Source organism: Sciurus vulgaris (assembly GCF_902686455.1).
Source record: "Sciurus vulgaris genome assembly, chromosome: X".
Lineage (NCBI taxonomy): Eukaryota > Metazoa > Chordata > Mammalia > Rodentia > Sciuridae > Sciurus > Sciurus vulgaris.
Window position 1 is genome coordinate 51,323,183 of NC_136471.1, and position 23,240 is coordinate 51,346,422.

The 23,240-nt window shown below is 34.8% G+C and overlaps 1 pseudogene across 1 annotated transcript; it reads right to left on the reverse strand.

Moving 5' to 3' along the window:
- Positions 1 to 20,201: 20,201 nt before the first annotated feature.
- On the reverse strand, positions 20,202 to 23,167 carry LOC306650577 (serine/threonine-protein kinase PLK4-like; annotated as a pseudogene). Its single transcript has 2 exons — positions 21,070 to 23,167; positions 20,202 to 20,931 (listed from the first exon to the last, which is right to left on the reverse strand). The product of its transcript is annotated as a serine/threonine-protein kinase PLK4-like (transcript).
- Between the last annotated feature and the right edge of the window lie 73 nt (positions 23,168 to 23,240).

The following is a 23,240-nucleotide window of genomic DNA, read 5'->3' on the forward strand; positions in this document are numbered from 1 at the left end:
AAGAATACAAGTAACAAAATGTTGGCAAAGATGTGGGAAAAAGGTACACTCATACATTGCTAGTGGAACTGCAAATTAGTGCAAACATTCTGGAAAACAGTAAAGAGATACCTTAGAAAACTTGGAATGGAACCACTATTTGACTCAGTTACCCCACTCCTTGGTGTATACCAAAAGGACTTAAAATTATCATACTATAGTGACATCGCCATATCAATGTTGATAAAAGCTTAATATACAATAGCTCAGTTGTGAAAATTGATAAAGAAATTGTGGTATATATTCCAATGGAATATTACTCAGTCTTGAAAAGAATGAAATCATAGCATTTGCAGGTAAATGGGTAGAGCTGGAGACTATCATGCTAAGTGAAATAAACCAACAAAGGCTGAATGTTCTCTTTGATATGTTGATGCCGACTCAAAATATGTAAGAATGGGTTGTAGCTAGGAGTGGAGAATCACAGGATTTGATGGCGGGGGAGTGGGCAGAAGGGAAGGGGGATGGGAATGGAAAAGACAGTAGAATGAATCAGACATAATTTTCCTCTGTTCATATAAGAATACATGACCAGTGTAACTCTACATCATGTACAACCACAAAAATGGGAAGTTGTCGCCACCCGCAGCAACAATCCTGCGGATATTTGTTACCGCCTGCACCAACACTTGTGCGGGGGTTTACCAGAGGTGGACTGGAAATAAACTACCTCTATTCCTGTGCTGCTTCCTTGCTTGCTTGCTTATTCTCTAGCTTATAGAGGAAAAGAGACTTACTTGATTTTAGAGAAAGAAAGGCTTTGAGAGGAAGATAGTCTTTGCTTATAGGGGAAGTTTTAGAGAAAGACAGGCTTCTATGCTTATCAGAGATCTGTTTCTTCTTAGAGTTCTGCTGCTTCTCCTTAGAGGTGTGTCCTGCATCCTGTGAACTAAAGGTGCATACTAGAGGTGCGTGCTAAAGGTGCTGTCTATCTGAGGTGCTTCTTAGTGATGCGTCCTGCGTACTGCGATCTGTGATCTGCAACCTAGAGGTATGTTCTCAGTTCTCCGCCCTGCGATCTGCCATCTGCCTTCTGCCTGCTGCCTCCTGCTTGCTGCTTACTGTTGTTGCTTTCTGCTTGCTGCTGCTTCTTTTGCCTTCCACTTACTGTCGGCTTGTATTCCCTCCAAGAGGCAGAGGGCAGGGCCACGCCAGTTAAGCGAAGATCAGGCGATGAGCCAGCTGCCTAATCACAGCAAGGTCAAAACGAGCAGGCCAGAGCAGGAGCACTCGAAAACACCCGTGCACACGTTGTGTGTGTGGACTCACCTGAACACGGCCAATGATAAAGCACCTGAGTGTTTTTATGTTAACCGACCTCCTCACCGCCAATATGATCAAAACAACTTCTGGCTGGCTGCCAGGCGCCATCTTGGCGTAGTCCGCATGGCATAGCCCCCAACAGGAAGTTATACTCATTGTATGTGTGATATATCAAAATACATTCTACCTTCATATATAACTAAAAAGAACAAACAAAAAAATAGAAAAGAGACAATTGATCATTCATATATAAATATATTCACATAAAAATTAAGAAGACATACTCATAAATATAATAGCTCTCCTTTATGCAAATGATCAAAGAGTCATTGAATATATTTTTTAATCTTCTACAATTATTATATTGCATATTCCCTTTGTTCTCAGCTAGTACCTGATAGGTCCTTCATTGATTCAAGCCCCCATTCCTGAACAGTTTGGTACATTAGCAGCCTTTCCTGAATTGAGTTGTTTCAGATTTGGGTTAATGTTTTAAAATACATGTTTATCAGAGAATACTTTCATGTTTGACATTTTCTTTCTTACCCCATATCCTAAGAGAAGCCTAATCCTTTGAGAAATCAAAAATCTCCCCTAGAGAGTCAGGATCCAAAACTCCAGCTAGTATCAGAATCCCTTTTTGACTGTAGATTCATTAAAATGAGAAAGTCAAAGGGGACAAAAGGCAGTCAAAACTTCTACTTTAAAGAAAACATGCCTTTGTCCCATTTTGGAAATATTTCTCCCTTGGGAAATAAGATATCTAGAGTAGTTGAACCCAAGGTGATGCAAAAAAAAAAAAAAAAAAAAAAAAAAAGTAATACTTTTGTCAGTAAATTACTAGAGATAATTTGTTTCCTGTTTCTGTGGATTTTGTGGAAGGACAAAAAATATGAACTGGAAATTGATATAAAACATACTTTGCATCTTGCAGAATGTTGCCCTTACTCCACAGGATATTACTACTCAGGTGGCATAATCATTAAATCCTCAAAGTTTTTTTTTTTTTTTTTCCATTTTATCAGCCAACCACTTTAGGGTAACAGTAAACATAGTAACAATGGGAATTTCATGACTATCATCCCATTGCTACACTTTATTTACAATAAAATGAGACCTTTGATCAGAAGAAATGTTCCAATTATACATTGTATACAATTTCTTATAATTTTTTCTCCTTCCTGGATGTTTCTTCTACCTCCTGCTAAATTATAGCCTCTTTCTAGGTAAGAATTGTGTCTTTATTTGGGTAACTTTAAAAAATATAGTTTAGTGTTTGACACATGCTCAAAGCATACTGCCTTGGTCAACTAAGTTTCCCATAATAAAGCACCATATACTAGCTGGCTTGTAAACCATTGAAATTTATTTCTTACAGTTTTTGAGGCTGGAAGTGTATGGTGCCAGCATGGTTGAATTAAAGTGAGGATCCTCATCCAGCATGCAGACTGCAACATCTTGTGTCTTTAAATGGAAGAAAGAGAGAACTCTCGGGAGTCTCCTTTATGACGGCTCTAATTCCATTCATGAGGGTTTCACCCTTATGCCCTATTTACCTCTTAATGGTTCCACCTCCTAATACTATCACCTTGGGAGTTTGTATTTCAGCTTGAATTTCAGAGGGACACAAAAATTCAGTCTATGTAACATATGGAATAATGATAGAAAAATTAACGTGTAAAATATAAAAGAAGTGTCGAGCAACACAAGGGTAAAAATAAAATGGAGCCGCATGTGCAGTGGCTCATGCCTGTAATCCCAGCATCTCAGGAGGCTGAGGCAAAAGTATTGCAAATTCAAAACCAGCTTCAGCAATTTAGCAAGACTCTAAACAATTTAGTGAGATCCTGTCTCTAAATGAAAAATAAAAAGGGCCAGGGCTATGACTCAGTGGTTAAGCATCCCTGGGTTCAATCCCTAGTAAAAAATAAGTAAATAAATAAATAAAATAACTTTTTATCGGGAAAAAAATCAATCTAGGTATGAAGAGCTATAGCAGAAAGCAGTATCTCAGGATAGAAAACTACTAACTACCTGTATGAAATTGGGCCTCTGTTATATATATCTATGTTGCAACTGTAACCCTGAAGGTGGTGGTATTTGGAGATGGGGCCATTGGGATGTCATTAGAGCTAAGTGAGGTCATGATAGAATCAGTAGCTTTTTAATAAGAGGAAAATCCTCCCCGTACACACTCCATGTTTACACACAAAGAAAAATTCATGAAAAGACAAAACCAATCGAGCCATGGCAAGCCAGGAAGAGAACCCTTACCAAGAACTAAATCTGGATGACACCTTGATCTTGAATATCCCAGTCTCCAAAACTATGAGAAATAATTTTATGTTGTTTTTGACCCCCAATTGATGGTGTTTTGTTATGGCAGCCCTACTGAGCACACTAATATAGCCTCCATTTCCTTATCTCTAAAATGGATATAAACCTTTTTTAAAGGACTGATGGAGACAGTAGTTATCACATATGGAGAGTGCCTAGCCAGTGTTCAATAATAATAATTATTCCTTCCAGTCAGTGCTATAGCTATTGTGGACTGACATATTTTTTGTCCTTCAATGCATTTAGGCTTTCTACTTGTTCTTGTGTGACCCTTTGATCATTTACCTTACCCTGCTATCTCATCTCCTATGGATCGCTTGTCTGCTGACTGTTTACATGAACTTTCATTACTTTGGCCTGTGCTACTTATAAACTCTATTTTTATTGCTTGCTTAGTCTCTGACACATCACTAACCAGACCCAGCTTTAATGTTGTTCTACTTGGTCCCTTTTTCCAACAATTACATGACTTATATCTTCAATCCTTACTGCAAATCAGACCATATTTAAAAGTAATTAATATGCCATATTTTCATTTGAACAATCCCAACATAGTGTTCATAAAATCTTCATGGAATGTTGTTACTTCAGTCTGCTCCTCCCATTGCATCCCATTTAGTTGCTGCAATTCCCATTCCTTTTAGATATCTGCATGCAATTAATGGTGGTACTTACTGCTTTAAATCCTCAGGAGTTCTATTGCTTATCTTCTGGAACAGTCAAGATATCACATACAGTTTAAAATCTCTCTGGACTAGACATATTGTGAGAATTCTATTCAAATTTCAGGAACCCTGACCAACACAACTCCCAAAGGTCAATGTGCATTTCTGGAAAAAAAAAAAAAGTGTGTACAAAATTTCAAAAAATTCATATGTCTTTTGAAACAGTATTTTAACTTCAGGTTATGAACCTCAGTGTCATTATTTTCTCCCACTTCGGTCTCTTACAAATATTTAAATAAAACTTTCATATTTTAAAAAATTAATTCAGGGGCTGGGGTTGTGACTCAGTGGTAGAGTCCTTGCTTAGCACTTGTGAGGCACTAGGTTTGATCCTCAGCACCAGCACCACATAAAAATAAACAAAATAGAGTTATAAAATATTTTTAAATAATTAATTTATACATTATCCATACCTAGGTAACAGTAGAAATGAAGAGATTAAGAAAGATATAGGGAACAGTAAGACAATAATTCATGAACTCTATGCCAAAGTGTTTTCTTGATCTTTAATAGTAAGTGAAAGATATTGCCCTTCATAAGATGTCCATATTAAATAGAGATATGTCACACTAAAACATTTTTTAAGTCACCATGTTAATGACTAATGAAGCTTGGTAGCTCTGTGGATAAGTTCACAATCCTTCCCCATTGAGTTTTTTACTTTTCACTGATGCTTACTAATGCCATTAAGTACAGCCTGCCCTTGGCATTTCTGTGCTTCATGGATTGATATAAAATCCATTATTTGACTTTATTCATAACTTGATATAACTCTCAAATGTTTACTATGATATAAACTTACATATCTTTATAATCATATCCCTTAATGTTGGTCCTCCAAATATTTCACTGTAACCATTCTGTCATCATATTCATTGTGACATCAAATTGGCATCATAATAGGTCCCTTTTGGACTTACATCCTTATGCATATTTTAATTCTAATCTCTCATTATAATGTCATCATAACTAGGTCCCTGAAGAATTTCATTGAAATTATTATGAGGTAGTTAACATCATGGCAACTCCAGATTAAATTGCATAGGAAATCAGCATTGTAAAAGAAACTTAAATAAAATCCTGGTAAGTAATTACTGGTTATGCTTAGTAATTATTTTGTTTAAACAACTCTCTTTCCCTTAATTCAAAATGTCCCCCAAAGACAGTATTCAACATTAAAAATAACTACCTGGCAACAAGGGAAATTGCACTTTTTTTAATAAGCCAATTTTCATTTAAGTTTGGCAAAACATTTGAAAACATAGCTTGTACTTTAACAACTGGAAAGTTATCTTTTAGATTTTATATTGATTTTTAAAACAGCTGGCCTTCAAGAGAGCTATGAGAAAAGGAAGCTGCAAATATCACACTTTTACCTGAAGTTAAAAACTCAGAAAAAGCTGAGCCTGCTATTCTGAAGACACAAAAACTATATAGAAGAATCTATGACATAAGGAAGTTTCACATCATCTAGCTATCAAGTGGGGGTAGGTGTATGTTTAGAAAGAAATGAAAAACAATTTTTACATTTTAAAAAGTCATCACCTTATAAATGAGTCAGCAAAAGTTATTGTCATACCTTTTTTGCAAATATTATACTCAATTCAGTGGATAGAAAAATACATGGTTTGATCCCTGCTAAGAATGTACAGTATACTTATGGCTGAAGAAAATGAACATATGCTTTAAAAGTTGAACATAATTACAAGATTGTTCTACTACTGTTCTGTGGAATATATGTAAAGTTAATCAGTGTTGTAGCAGGGGTTTAAAAGAATCAAGTATATTTTGTTTCCATTACTACTATAAACACATTCCAATAAATGTAGTGGTTTGCAACAACCCAAATTTTTTATCTTGCAGTTGTGTAGGTTAGAAGTTTTCCAGGCTCACTAAACTAAAATCAAGGTTTAAAGGCCATATTTCATTCTGGAGAATCCATTTCCTTGCCTTTTCCAACACTTAGAGGTGGCCTGTATATCTTGACTCCCAGACCCTATCTGTGTCTTCAAAGCCAGCAACATTTTAATTCCCTGCCTTTCATCCACAGCTACATCTTCCTCTGAGGTCCATTCTTAATTCCATTGAACCTACCTGAATGATCCTGGGTAGTCTTTCTATTTTAAAGTCAGGTGATTAATAATCTTAATTATATAGCGATCATAATGTCTCCAGACATTTAACCTAATATATTCACAGCTTCCAGGGATTAAAAGGAAGGGGTGGGGTCATTCATTATTCAACCCACTACATCAATTTAACATTAAGATATTGAAGAAGTCTGTGGAAGACCTCTGGGGGAAATACACCTTGAATAGGGCTTTAAAGGGAGATTAGGATGTGAGAATTAACATCAAATTATAATTTATTCTAAGACACTTTTTAAAATATGGCTATGCTAATTACAGCAGAAGAGATTATATATATATACATACATATATACATGTTTATGTATTCATTTGCTACTGGGAATTAATCCCAAAGGTGCTTAAACACTGAGCAACATTCCCAGTCCAATGTGTTTGTTTTTTATTTATTATTATTTAGGATCTTCCTAAGTTGCCTAGGGCCTCACTAAATTGCTGAGGATGATCTTGAACTTGCAATCTTCCTGTCTCAGCTTCCTAAATCACTGTGATTATAGGCATGCACCTCCACACCCAAACTCAATTTTTTTTTTTTTTAATACAGACTTGGGATCTAGGCAGGCTTACTTTGAAATTCTATCTTTCCTAGTTATAACTGCAGGACCTTAGAAAAGTAACATAAATCTCCTGGGCTTTAGTTCTTCATCCATAAAAATATTGTAAAATTAACATCTAATTTATAGTATCAACATGAAGGTGAAAAGAGATAATTCAGGTTTCTCATCCAAAATGTGAGGATTTTGGAAGTCATCATTCTATCTCGACAAGTAAAAAGCTGAACAAACTGAAAAACAAACAACTATTCTTAGATCCATCAGAGAAGTCAGGTTCAAGGGCAAAGCAGTGCCCCCAAATTGAGACAGACAAGCAAAGTAAATGCAAAAAAGTACAAGTTACCTGAGAAAAAATTTCAATGTGAACCAGTACTAAGGTAGAGAACCCTGTATTGCAACTAATAAAAAAAATAGAGATTTGACCTAGATAAGTCTGAGAGACAAAACCTGTACCACTAATCACTTGGTCAGTGATCTTAATATACAAATTAAAAATAGAGACTATCACAGAGGATCAAAAAATAAGACCAAGTATACATTACCCACAAAAATTTAAATATAAAAACATGAATTTATTAGAAGTCAGGGATGAAGAAAGGAAGATACACCATGCCAACAATAATCAAAAGAAATCAAGTAGTATATTAATTTTAGACAGCAGATTTCAGAATGAGAAAAATTTTCAGGGATAAAAGACATTACATAATGATAATGGGATTAATCATTAACAAGATGTAACAATTCTTAGTGAATATATATTCAATAATAGAACATCAAATACAGGAAGCAAAAACTGATACCAATGCAAGACACATAAATGAATTCACTATTATAATTCAATGTATCTATACCCCTCTTTCAAGAAAGATAGATCCAGCAGGCAGAAGATCAATAAATACATAGTAAACATGAATTAATAATATTATCAAATGAAGAGAGGGAATCTGTGTTGATTCCTTGGATACTTAAAAGACAAAATAATATGAGCAAGTCTAGCCCACAAATTCAATAACCTAGATAGAATGGATTAATTCCTTGCAAGATACAATCTGCCATAACTCACACAAAAAGAAATAGACAACGTGGATATATCTCTATCTATTAATGGAACTGAATAAATGATTAAAAACCTTCCAAAAGAGAAGGCATGAGGCCCAGATGGGTTTTCTGGTAGATCCTACCCAATATTTAAAGAATGAACTATACCAGTTCTCTGTATTCTCTTTCATAAACAGGAGCAGAAGAATACTTTCCCAAGCCATTGAATAATATTAACTGTATACAAACACTTAAAACAGATTATGCATTAAAAGAAAATTACAGACCAATCTCTCTAATGAATATAGATATAAAAATCCTTAGCAACCTATTAGAAAATCAAAGCAGATAATTTTTCCTGTTATTTCTTCTACTTACTTATAATTTTATTAAGGCATTATAGATATACTTGAAGGTGAAATTCATTGCAGTATAGTGGTATAGTCCTATATGTACTAGGATCCTTTGGTCAAATTAATTCCAACATTCCTTCCATTTCCATCCTTCCTCCCTTCCCTCAAACCCCTTCCTCTACTCCAATAATCTCTCTTCTATTTTCATGGGATTTCCCTTTCTGTTCACCCTTATTTTTGTCTAGTTTCTGCATATAAGAAAAAACATTTGACCCTTCACTTCCTGAGTTGAATTTATGTCACTTAGCATGATTTTATCCAGTTCCATCATTCAACAGCAAATGTCATAATTTTATTCTTCTTTATGGATAAGAAAAACTCCACTGTGTACATATACCACATTCTCTTGATAATTTCATCTCTTTATGGACATCTGGCCTGGTTCCACAACTTGGCTATTGTGAATTGCTCTACTATAAATAATGATGTTGTTGTATCACTATAGTATGCTGATTTTAAATCTTTGGATTATACAAAGGTGTGGGATAGCTGGGTTACCTGGTAGTTCCATTCCTATCTTTTCAAGGAATCTATGTACTGCTTTACAGAGTGGGTATATTAATTTACAGTCCCACAAATGATGTACAAAGCAAATAATGTATAAAATAATTAAACACCATGACCAAATGTCAATTATCCTTGTATAAGAGGCTTTTCAAAATTTGAAAATTAATTAATGTAACTCATCAGATAAACAGGCTAGAGAAAATATCACATGATCTTATCAATAGATGCAGAAAATCATTTGACCAAACCCAGCAACCACTTTTTTTTAATAAAACTCCCAGTTAAACCAGGCATAGAGGATAACCTCCTCAATTTAATAAAGAACATTTACAAAATACCTACAGCTACAATCACAATGGCAGTAAATTAGAAACACTAATGTCAATAGTTAACTAGGAAAGGATTTGTCTTCTCACCACTCCCTTTCCACATCTTATTGGAAGTTCTACCTAATATAATAAGATGGAAAAAGGTAAAAAGAGTTACACAGATTGAGAATAAGAAAATAAAAAGTGACATGATTATCTTTGTAGAAAATCCAAAAGATTTGACAAAAAAAAAAAAAAAAAAAAGAAAGAAAGAAAAAATAGGGAAAAAAACCTGGAACTAAACTAACAAGCAATTATAGCAAGTTTGCAGGATACAACTTTAATATATAAAAATCAATCAGTTTCCTATATATATGATGCAAACAACTAAAATTTGAAGTTAAAAATACAGTATCGTTTACATTAATATGCCAAAGAATAAAATTAATATAAATCCTACAAAATATGCACAAGATTTACATAAGGAAAACTACAAAACTTCGATGACAGAAGTCAAAGAAAAACTAAATAATTGGTGGAAATATTTCATGTTCGTATATAAAGCAACAGTTAAAATGTATCTGCACAATAGTAACATCAAAATGCATTAGGTATAACCTCATAAAACTGAAAGATAGAATTGCAAGATTCACCGTTATTGTTGGAAGACTAAATACTGATGAGATCTAAGTTCTTTTCTACTTCATCTATAGACATAGTTCAACCCCAATCAAAATCCCAGTAAAGTATTTCATGGATATTGACATATAAAGTTTATATGGAGAGGCAAATGACTCAGAGGAGCTAATAGAATATTGAAGGGAAAGAAGAAAGTGGAAGACTGACAACCCTGAACTTCCAGTATTTTTGGTAGTAATCAAAAAAGTGTGGTTGTGGCACAAGAACAGACAAGAGATCAGTGGAACAGAGAATCCAAAAATAGACACACATAAATATGGCTAACTGATCTTTGATAAATGAGTAAAAGAAATACAATGAAGTAAAATGAATTTTTCAGTGAATGATTCTGGAACAATTGAACATCCACAAGTAAAATTAAATGAATCTAGGCACAGACATTACATGCTTCAAAATATTCATTTCAGAATGAATCATAGGCTTAAATGAAAAAGGCAAAACACTGAAAATCCTTAGAGATAACATAGGAGAAAAATCTAGGAGACCTCTGGTATGAGAATTAGTTTTTAGGAAAAAAATCAAAGAAAATATCTGTGAAATAAATTATAAATTGAATTAAAATTAATACACTTTTATTAAAATTAAACACTGCAAAAATATTCAAATAGATGAAAGGATAACACACAGACTTTAAGAATATATTTGCAAAAGATATATCTGGAGGCCCTCCTTCCCCAGACCTCCAGTGTGGGGAAGCTCCATGTGCTATAGCTCCCCATCTATCCACCATTTGGAAGCCTTTGTCACCATCTTGGATTGTCCCTGAAGCAGAAGCTGCCATCTTTAGGTGGGGCTGTACCCATACTAGGACACCTGAGAGAGACTAGAAACTCATTATCAAGTACCTCACATACATCAGGTTACTGAAGACTGGGAGGTTTGAATATATCTTAAATTATGTTGTAGATGTTTTTTTTATTTTAATTTGATTCTTTATTGTTTTATGTTTTTATTTTTCTTACTCTATTTTCCTCTTACTTACCTGCTTCCTTGGAGTTTCTCCCTTTTCTCATGTTAACAACCAACTTCTTTTGATTCCTATGATCTAGTACCTCTAGATACTCACTTCATATCCCATTAGCATTACATTCTACACCCCTCCCCATCCTCTTTGTCCACCATTAGAAATTGTAGACCTCATTGCAAATATATTGTTTTTACTGTAGATAAAACAATATATTGTTTTATTATGACAATACCGTTAACATCTTAACAGGGCTGAAAACATCCAGAAAACCACTCCAGATGCAGGAACTCACACAAAAGATTTTAATAAGCAGATGGACAGAATGTCTGCCCTTAAGGGTGAGAGAAAGAGAAAAAGCACTAACAGCAGGGGAACTACCCTTAAGTAGTGGAAATCCATGGGCTAATTGGACCAATGACTAACGAGGAAGTTAACAATCTAGACTGAAAACTAATGTGTGGTAAGAGGGCAGAATCAGGGGAGAAATGGCTACAGTTTTGTTCCTTTCAAGGGCTCTTTGGTTTAAGGATGCATATTATTTGCATTGGGTGCTGCTAATATTGATCTCCCCTGTAAAGGTGAGGTGATGGAAACCTAGAGGGACCCTAAAACCTATAGGGGAAAACTGTAATACCTCAGATCTTCACTGCTATAGAGGAAGACACACAAACAACATGAAAAAATGAAAGAAGAAAGAATAACAAATAAATCAACATACTATATTAATAGAATCCATTGACAGCACAGTAAAAGAAATATCAGAAAAGGAGTTCAGAATGTACATAATTAAAATGACCCATGAAGTAAAGGATGATATAAGAGAGCAAATGCAGGCAATGAATGATGATTCCAATAAACAGTTAAAAGAGAAAATGAAGGAAACAAAAGATAATTTCAACAGAGATATTCTGATAAAAACAAACACAAACATTTGAAATGAAGGAAACAATAAACCAAATAAAAAACTCAATGGAAAGCATCACCAAAAGACTAGATCACTTGGAATACAGAACCTAAGACAATGAAGACAAAATATTTAAGCTTGAAAATTATGTTGACCAAACAGAGAAAATGCTAAGAAATCATGAACAGAACCTCCAAGAATTATGAGATAACAGGAAAAGTGCAAATTTAAGAGTTACCTGGACTGAGGAATGCACAGAGAAGAAACCAAAGGAATGAACAACTTATTCAATGAAATAATATCAGAAAATTTTCCAAATCTGAAGAACAAAATGGAAAATCAATTACAACAAGGTTACAGGACACCAAAGTTATAAGATTACAACAGATCCACACCAAGGCACATTATAATGAAAAGGCCCAACATAAAATATAAAGATAGAATTTGAAAAGGCTATGAGAGAAAGACATCAGATTACATATAGGGGGAAGCCAATACAGATATCAGCAGATATCTCAGCCCAGATTCTAAAAGCTAGGAGGGCCTGGAAAAATATATTTCATGTTCTGAAAGAACATGGTTGAGAACCAAGAATCTTATACCCAGCAAAACTAACCTTCAGATTTGAAGACGAAATGAAATCCATTCCTGTCAAACAAAAGTTAAAATAATTTACAAATAGAAAACCTGCAGTACAGAACATTCTCAGTAAAATATTTCGTGAGGAGGAAATAAAAAAAATAATAAAAGACAGCAAAGGGAGGAACTACCCTAAAGGAAAATCCAATCAAAAGAGAAACCAAGTCAAGTTAAAAGCCAAAATTAAGCTGAAATGACCAGGAATATAAATCATATCACAATAATAACCCTGAATGTCAATGACCTAAACTCATTAATCAGAAGACATAGACTGGCAGATTGGATTTAAAAAAAGACCCAACAATATGCTGCCTTCAGGAGACTCATAAGAAAGACATCCAAAGAGTAAAGGTGAAAGGATGGGAAAAATATACCACCCACACAGACTCACTAAAGAAGCAGGGGTATCCATTCTTATAGTAGATAAAGCAGACTTCAAGTCAAAGTCAGTCAGAAGGGATTAAAAAAGGACATTTCATACTGCTTAAGGGAATAATAAATCAACAAGACATAACAATCGTAAATATTTATGCCTCAAACAATGGATCACACATGTACATCAAACAAATCCTTCTTAATTTCAGGAATGAAATAGATCACAACACAATAATACTGGGTGACTTTAACACACCTCTCTCATGACTGGATAGATCTTAGAAACAGAAACTGAACAAATAAACCATAAAACTCAATAACATATCAATAATTTAGACTTAACAGACATATATAGAAAATTCCATCCAACAAGTGAATACACATTTTTTTCTCAGCAGCACATGAATCCTTCTCTAAAACAGACTATGATATGCCACAAAGCAACTCTTGGTAAATGCAAAAAAATAGACATACGACCTTGTATTATATCAGATCATAATGGAATGAATTAGAAATCAATGATAAAATAGAAATTACTCCAGCACTTGGGATTAAATAACATGCTCTTGAATGATACATGGGTAGCAGAAGGCATCAGGGAGGACATACAAATTTCTTAAACGAGTTCTAAAAACAACATCTACAACATAATTTTAATATACTATTCAAACCTCCCAGTCTTCAGTAGAGGTGTAATTTCCATAGAAGGAGAAAAAAACATTTGATAAAGTACAGCACCTATCTTGCTCAAAATACTGGAAAAAATATGGGTAGTAGGAACATACATCAACAGAGTAAAGGCTATCTATGATAAGCCCATGGCCAACTCATTCTAAATGGAGAAAAACTGAAAGCATTCCCTCTAAAAACTGGAAAAAGACAGGGTTGTCCTCTTTCACCACGTCTTCTCAACATCATCCTGGAAACTAACCAGAGAAATTAGACAAACCAAAGAAATCAAAAGGAAAAGTAGAACTCAAACGATCACTATGTGCCAATGACATGATTCTATAATTAGAGGATTCAAAGAATTCCACCAGAAAACTTCTAGAATAAATGAATTCAGTAAAGTATCAGCATATAAAATCAACACTCATAAATCTAATTAATTTTTATTCATAAATGATGAATTATCTGAAAGAGAAATTAGGAAAACTACCCCATTCACAATAGCCTCAAAAAATTAAAATAAAATAAAATAATTCAAAATCACTCTAACAAAAGAGGTGAAAGACCTCTACAATGAAAACTATAGAACACTAAAGAAATTAAAGAAAACCTTAGAAGATGGAAAGATCTCCCATGTTCGTGGATAGGCAGAATTAATATTGTCAAAATCACCATACAACCCAAACTGCTATACACATTCAATGCGATTCCAGTAAAAATTCAAATTATGTACCTCACAGAAATAGCACAAGCAATCATGAACACATGCATAAAAACAAGAATTTTCATTCATTCATTACTGGTGGGAATGAAAAATGGTACAGTTGCTTTGGAAGACAGTTTGGCAGTTTCTTGCACAGGTCAACATACTCATGCCATATGATCCAGCAACTTTGCTCCTTGGTATTCACCCAAATGACTAGAAAACCTGTCTGCACACAAAATTTATGCATAGAATTTTATAGAAGTTTTGTTCATAATCACCAAAACTGGAAAGCAACCAAGATGTCTTTCAGTAGTTAGATGGATAAACTGTGGTACATCCAAACAATGGAATTTGTTTTAAAATTTATTATTATTCTAAACAAATGGGATACATCTTGTTTCTCTGTTTGTACATGGAGTAAAGGCATACCATTTGTGTAATCGTACATTTACATAGGGTAATAGTTTTTGATACATTCTGTTATTTTTTCCTTCCCCCCACCCCTCCCACCCCTCTTTTCCCTCTATACAGTCCCTCCTTCCTCCATTCTTGCCCCCTCCCACTACCATTATGTGTCATCACCCACTTATCAGTGAGATCATTCATCCTTTGGTCTTTTGAGGTTGGCTTATCTCATTTAGCATGATATTCTCCAGTTTCATCCATTTGCCTGCAAATGCCATAATTTTATTAATCTTTATGGCTGAGTAATATTCTAGTGTGTATAAGTACCACAGTTTCCTTAACCATTTATCCATTGAAGGGCATCTAGGTTGGTTCCACAATCTGCCTATTGTGAATTGAGCAGCTATGAATATTGATGTGGCTGTATCTCTGTAGTATGCTGATTTTAAGCCCTGTGGGTATAGGCCAAGGAGTGGGATAGCTGGGTCAAATGGTGGTTCCATTCTAAGCTTTCTGAAGAATCGCCATACTGCTTTCCAGAGTGGCTGCACTAATTTGCAACCCCACCAGCAATGTATGAGTGTACCTTTTTCCCCACATACTCACCAACACCTATTGTTGCCTGTGTTCTTGATAATCGCCATTCTAATTGGGGTGAGATGGAATCTTAGGGTAGTTTTGATTTGCATTTCTCTTATTATTAGAGATGTTGAACATTTTTTCATATATCTGTTGATTGCTTGTACATCTTCTTCTGTGAAGTGTCTGTTCATTTCCTTAGCCCATTTGTTGACTGGGTTATTTGTATTCTTGGTGTAGAGTTTTTTAAGTTGTTCATAGAATCTGGAAATTAATGCTCTATCTGAAGTATGAGTGGCAAACATTTTCTCCCACTCTGTAGGCTCTCTCTTCACATTGCTGATAGTTTCCTTTGCTGAGAGAAAGCTTTTTAGTTTGAATCTATCCCAGTTATTGATTCTTGCTTTTATTTCTTGTGCTATGGGAGTCATGTTAAGGAAGTCTGATCCTACACCAACACGTTGAAGATTTGGACCTACTTTTTCTTCTATAATCTGCAGGGTCTCTGGTCTGATTCTAAGGTCCTTGATCCTTTATGAGTTGAGTTTTGTGCAGGGTGAGAGATAGGGGTTTAGTTTCATTCTGCTGCATATGGATTTCCAGTTTTCCCAGCACCATTTGTTGAAGAGGCTATCTTTTCTCCATTGCATATTTTTGGCTCCTTTGTCTAGTATGAGAAAATTGTATTTATTTGGATTTGTGTCCATGTCCTCTATTCTGTACCATTGATCTACCTGTCTATTTTGGTACCAATACATGGAATATTATTATGTCCTAAAAAGAAATGATCTGTCAAGCCATGAAAAGATGTGAAGGAAGGTTAAATGCATATTCCTCAGTGATACAAGTCAATCTGTAAATGCAATGTACAGTATAGGTTTAAGTATAGAACATTCTGGAAAAGGCAAAAGCATGGAAACAATAAAAAGTTTACTGTCTGCCAGGTGATGAGGGGAGGAAAAGATAAATAGCTTTCTTTAGTCATGAAGTTTTCTCAGGGAGTGAATTAAACCTGTATGATACCTTAATTTTGCTCATACAATATTACACATTTGTCAAAGTTCATAGAATGCACATCCATAGTAAATCTTAATATACACTATGAACTTTGAGTAATAATGAAGTGCCAGTGTAGGTTAATTGATACTCACAATAGGTCATACTGGTTCAGGATTTTGATAGTGGGGAGGCTATGTGTGTGTGGAACTAGGGAACACATTGGAAACCTTTCATATTGTTTTGAACCTAAAACTGATCTAAAAATAATCTATTGTATTAGATACCTTTCCATCATTATAACTAAGTACCTCAAATAATTAACTTATAAAGAAAAAAGTTGGTGCGACACTCCAGCACCACCCTGCCCAGTGCCCACAGTGTAGCACCAATGCAATTTATCACCTGCGCTGCAAGTGACCATATACCAATAGGTGGGGTTGCCTCTACCCGCTATCATGGATTATTCCCTACCTGGAGGATAACATCCCTATTCGGGTAGTTCCCATCTTGGGACACTGCATTATCAAGTAACTCTTAGGCATCAGTTCACTGAAGACTAGGAGGTTTGAACAGTAGAGTATAGTTTTATTATAGAATATTTTTATTAGTAGCATTATTACAATTATTCCTATTATACCTACTATTATTCCTACTTTTCTTTTTTTCTTGATTATTTTTCTCACTCTATTTTCCTCTTGTCTATCTGTTTTCTTGGAGACTCTTTCTCCCTTTTCTCATGCTACCAACCAGTTTCTTTTAATTCTGTTTTCACTATCCCTATGACTTAGTACCTCCGTAGACTCACTTCTTATCTAATTAACATTAATCCTATACCCCTCCACATCCTCTTTGTCCACCATTGGAAACTGTGATCATTACTGCAAACCTATAGTTTATGCTGTAGATAATAAACTCATCATCTCTGTTTATTAAGACAGTACTTTTAATATCTTAATAGGAACTATTTGGGTTAAGGTTGCATATTGTTTGTATCGTGTGCTGTTCATATTGATCTCCCACTCTAAGGTGAGGTATTGGAAACTTGCAGGGATACTATAAGTCTATGGGGGGAAACTGCAATACCTTGAATTTGCACTGATAGAGGGGAAGATATATGAACAACATGAAAAAACAAGGGAAGAAAGTGTCCCAAACAAACCTAGATGCTACATCAATAGAATCAAATGACAGCATAATAGAAGAAATGTCAGAAAGGGAGTTCAGAATGTACATAATGAAAATGATCTGAGGAGCAAAGGATAAGGTAAGAAAGCAAATACAGAAAATGAATGATGACCCCAATAAATAGTTAAATAAGCAACTGCAGGAAGCAAAAGATCATTTCAATAAAGAGACAGAAATTCTGGAAAAAAAAAACCAGAAATCCTTGAAATGAATGAAACAATAAACCAAATTAAAAATTTAATGGAAAGAATCACCAACAGAACAGATCACTTGGAAGACAGAACCTGAGACAATGAAGACAAAATATTTAATCTTGAAAACAAAGTTGAACAAACAGAAAAGATGGTAAGAAATCATGAACAGAAACTACAAGAATTGTGGGATATCTTGGAAAGACCAAATTTAAGAATTATTAGGATTGAGGAAGGCACAGAGATACAAACCAAAGGAATAAATAATCTATTCAATTAAATATCAGAATATTTTCCAAACTTGAAGAATGATATGGAAAATCAAATATGAGAGACTTACAGGACACCATAATTATACAAAATTATAACAGATCCACACCAAGGCACATTATTATGAAAATACCCAATATTCAAAATAAAGATAGAATTTTAAAGGCTGTGAGAGAAAAGCATCAGATTACATACAGGGGATACCAATACAGATATCAGCAGATTTCCCAGCCCAGACCCTAAAAGATAGAAGGGCATGGAACAAAATATTTCAAGCTTTGAAAGAAAATGGATGCCAACCAAGAATCTAATACCCAGCAAAACTAACCCTCAGATTTGCTTGTGAAATAAAATCCTTCCATGACAAGCAAAAACTAAAAGAATTTATAAAAGAATTTACAAATAGAAAACATGCACTACAGAACATTCTCAGCAAAGTATTCCATGATGAAGAAATGAAAAACAATGATGTAAGTCAGCAAAGGGAAGAACTACCCTAAATGAAAACCAAATTAAAGGAGAAACCAAGTCAAATTAAAAACAAAAAATAAGCCAAAATGACTGGGAATACAAGTCATATCTCAATAATAACCCTGAATATTAAAGACATAAACTCATGAATCAAAAGACAGACTGGCAGATTGGATTAAGAAGAAAGATCCAACAATATGCTGCCTTCAAAAGACTCATCTCATAGAAAAAGATATCCACAGACTACAGGTGAAAGGATGGGAAAAAAACATACCACCCACTCAGACTCAGAAAAAAAGCAGAGGTTTCCATCTTATCTGATAAAGTGGACTTCAAGCCAAAATTAGTCAGAAGGGATAAATAAGGACATTTCATACTCCTTAAGGGAAGCATAAATCAGCAGGACATAACAATCATAAATATTTATACCCCAAACAATGGCTCATCCATGTAAGTCAAACAAATCCTTATCAATTCTAGGAACCAAACAGACTACAACAAAATAATGCTGGGTGATTTTAACATACCTCTCTCATCATTGGGCAGATCTTCCAAAAATTGAACAACGAAATCATAGAACTCAATAAGACAATAATTTAGACAACACACATATATAGAATATTCCATCCATCAAAATGCAAATACACTTTCTTCTGAGCAGTACATTGATCCTTCTCTAAAACAGACCACATGTTATAGCACAAAGCTACTTCTAGCAAATACAAAAAATGGAGATACTACCTTGTATTCTATCAGGTCATAATGGAATAAAATTAGAAATCAATGATAAAATAAATAACAGAAACTATTTCAACACCTGGAGACTAAATAATATGCTTTGAATGATGCAAGGATAACAAAAGATATCAGGCAGGAGATAAAAAAATATTCTTAGAGGTAAACAATGATACAACATAAACAATGATATTATATAATGTATCAAAATCTGGTATGCTATGAAAGCAGTACTAAGAAGAAAATTCATTGCATGGAGTGCATTCAACAAAAGAAGAAAAAGTCAACAAATAAATGTCCTAAAATTACAGCTCAAAGCCCTAGAAAAAGAAGAACAGAAAAACAACAAAGTAGTAGAAGACAGGAAATAATTAAATCAGAGCTGAAATCAATGAAATTGAAACAAAAGAAACGATTCAAAAAATTCACAAAACAAAAAGTTGGTTCTTTGAAAAAATAAACAAAATTGATAAACCCTGATCCAAACTAATGAAGAACAGACAGAAAACTCAGATTACTAAATTTCATGATGAAAAAGGAAATATCACGAGACACTATTATTTTTTTACTTGTTGTTCTATTTATTTTTTATAAAATGCATTTGTCAAAATGTTTAATAAGACACTGGTTCTACAAAATTAAATATAAAACAAATATACATGTTTACATATGTTACTCACAACATAAATACATACTATTTACATATTCGAAAATTTCAAAACTACAGCATATTTTGTCCATGATTCTCAACACGTCTGAGAAGTAGAGAAACAATAAAAGCACAGATACACCACACACCATTTATATTTTTGGTTTTAAAGAAAAACATTCAATACAAAAACACTCAGTAAGCTTGAAGGTATGTTTTCACAGCAAAGTTAGGCATCCTACTATACTCTGTGACCAACTACTTTTGGTGACTTAAATTTCATTCAACTTTCTTTGTTCTCTCAGCACACATCCTTTACTGTATGGATTGAAATTCTCTTTAATAGAAAGGCATTCTGAAGAAGTTATATTAAATAAAAAAGTCACTTGAAAGCCAACCAAAAAGTTATTTATTAAATGCAGATTTCTGAAAGGAGTTTCAATCAATGAAAACCAGGAGTTGCATTGGAAAACATCAACAGGATGGAAGAAAGACACTGTAATTTCTGTCTGATGTACTCAGATAATTTTTCATTTTCTCCATACCTAGTTGTCTGACCATTTGGTGATGTATAACTGATGGAAGATACTCCTGCCTGGATGACCAGCTGTGACCCATCATTAAACTGAACCCACACAGCTCCACTAGTTAACTGTGTAGCCCAACCAACATTTTTCACAAAAACAGATTTCAAAAGTTGTGCTGATATAGGAAGACAGTCTTTTAAATTATGAGAAGAGATGTTTGTTGCTGAAGCTGTAGTGGTGTGGCCAAGCCCTTCAGCTCTGACTACAGAAGGACGAAGGATGGGTGCCTGTGGTGGAGTAGTAGCACTATTCGTGATCAATCTGCCCAAAGATGGTGCATCTCTTATTGAGCAGTTTGGATCCACACAAGGAGGTGGTGATAGGGCCTTAAGTGAACCAGGTTTTCTTCCTACAATTATTGAGAAAAAGGGAGCACTCCTACGTTTCTTTTCCTCTTCTAAAATTACAGATTCCAGGGCTAAACAAATATGATGACCCTCATTAGCATGGTCCATGTATATTTTTATTTCCTCTTTTAAACTATGAACTTCACTTTCATCCTTTAAAGTGTAATATTTCCCAGTGTTTTCAATTACATGTATTAAATTTTCTGTTTTGTGTATTTTTGCTCCATCATAAAACCAAACCTCAAAATCAGCACCAGAATTCTCCATCAAAATACATTTAGCATATCTTGTAAAATAAGTGATTTGGAGAGATTTAGATCTTACAAGCTATACAAATCTGGAAGTATACTGATATTTTCACCAGTATTTTTCTGGTAAACTGTCAAAGCTGTACCTCTGATGTTGCCAATAGGTGAGGATGCTTTATCAGCAAGAGGAAAGCCTCTTCCATCATTTGGATAATATATAGTGATCATATTTCCATCACTAGATATTTGAAGAACTTCTTTCACATATTCTTGAGATGTATATTCCTTTAGAAGCTCCACACACACCTCCTCTGAATCAAGTAAGGTCACCACAGCCTTTTTGGTTTTCTGTCTGATTGGTTTTAGCCTGTGAGCAGTCAAAGGAGACGTAATGCTTCATAATGTGTGTTTCTGACATCCCAGTGTTGACTCCACACCCCTGGTCTTGCTTTGTCCGGAAAGAGGATCTAAGCCAAAAATAGGTTCTTGTTGCATTATCTCAGGGTCACTGTGCAGTCCAGTCACATACTTCATACTGATTTACAGTACTCAGCTGATTTACAGGAGTGGCATCATCCAGAGCATCAGAGTTCTTTCTGGCTCTCATATCACTCCAAGCATTTCTTGACAGGTCCTTCTGCAAAACATTCATATGCAGATTTCCAAACCACTGTTGTACCATTTCAGTTTGAGGTGCCTGCTCTGAAAACCAAAAAGGACTTTTTCCTGGACAAAGATGATTTGAAAGTACTTCGTTGTTATCAGGTCTTTCAAAAGATCCAGAACTATGAGATGTCTTTTCTTTAAAGAAATGAAAAATATTGACATTGCTGTTTGCAGGTGAGATAGGTCTTCATTTTCTTCTCCTCCTGATCTTTTGGACTTTGAAAGTGTTTCTGCTGAGTGACATTGTTCCATTGTATATGCTTTTGGTCAAGACTGACTATTAGAAGTACCTGATCTATCAGAGGAATGGGCTCTACAGAGGTATCAAGAATGTGGCCTTTCGTCTGTATCTTGAATCCCTCTTTCTCTTCCACTGTTACTGGTTTCATGTGCTTAATTTCCCCATCGAGTACAAAAACTGATTCCATCTCCTGAAGAAAAGTCACTTGCATTTTTATGCTTTGGAAATACAGTCATTTTATTTAGAAGGAGTTGACCAATCAAGAGATGTCTTCTGTCAAGTAAACTACCACTTACACTGGTACTAGAAGAAGCTGTAATTGCAGTAGAAATTGTGGCATGTCCACTATCAATCGAGTCTTCTACAGTTCTTAAATCTCTCCTTTTTTTTTTTTTTTTTTTTTTTGTTGAAGAATTTCAGGACATAAAAGGACGGTCCAGTACTGAAGACAGACTTAAACGATCTGCTGGATTTCTACGAAGTAACTGATGAATGAGATCCTTGGCCTCTTTTTACAAAAAAGTTTCCATTTCATAATCTGCCAATATGACTTTATTTAATGTGTTCTTGACTATGTCAGTATCAAAAGGTGGTCTTCAAATAAGTAATGTAAAAAACATGCAGCCCGAGGACCAAACATCAGATTCAAGCCTGTGAACACTTCGAGTTGAAATTTCTGCTGAAATGTAATTAGGAGTTCCACATAATGTTTAGTGCTTTTCATGCAGCATTTTCAATCTAGTTGCCAGCCCAAAATCAGCAACCTTGATGTTCATATTACGAGTAAGTAAGAGGTTAGAAAGTGTGAGGTCCTGGTGTAATATGCCATGAGAATGCAGATACAACATTCCTGTGATGATCTGGAGCATGAAGTGTCGATCTTCATTTTCTGAGAAAGGTTTCATTCTGTTCTTTAGGTATCTGTTCATTTCACCATTATGACACATTTCTAATACCAGGTACAGGTAATTGTTATCTTCAAAATAGTTATATAGCTCCAAGATAGAGGGATGCTTCAATTGACAATGTATTTTCACCTCATTCTGGACTCGCTGTACCATGCCAGCTTTGTACATGACTTTTTTATCTATCATTTCGATTGCAACTTCCAAACCAGTGTGAATGGACTCAGCTCTGTAGACACCAGCAAATGATCCTTTACCGAGCAGATTTCCGACTTTAAAATCCTCGATCTTGTCGCCGATGCAGGTAGCCATATTCTGCGGCCCGGGCTGGCACTCCCCAGGTCAGCCCCCTTCTCGCAGTCCCTTCGAGGTGGAGCTCCAGGCAGCCAGCCGGTGGAGGTGCCCATCAGGCTCTGCCTTCTAGACTGCCGCACCACCGGCGACAACGCTAAAGCCACCGAAGGTATTCCTT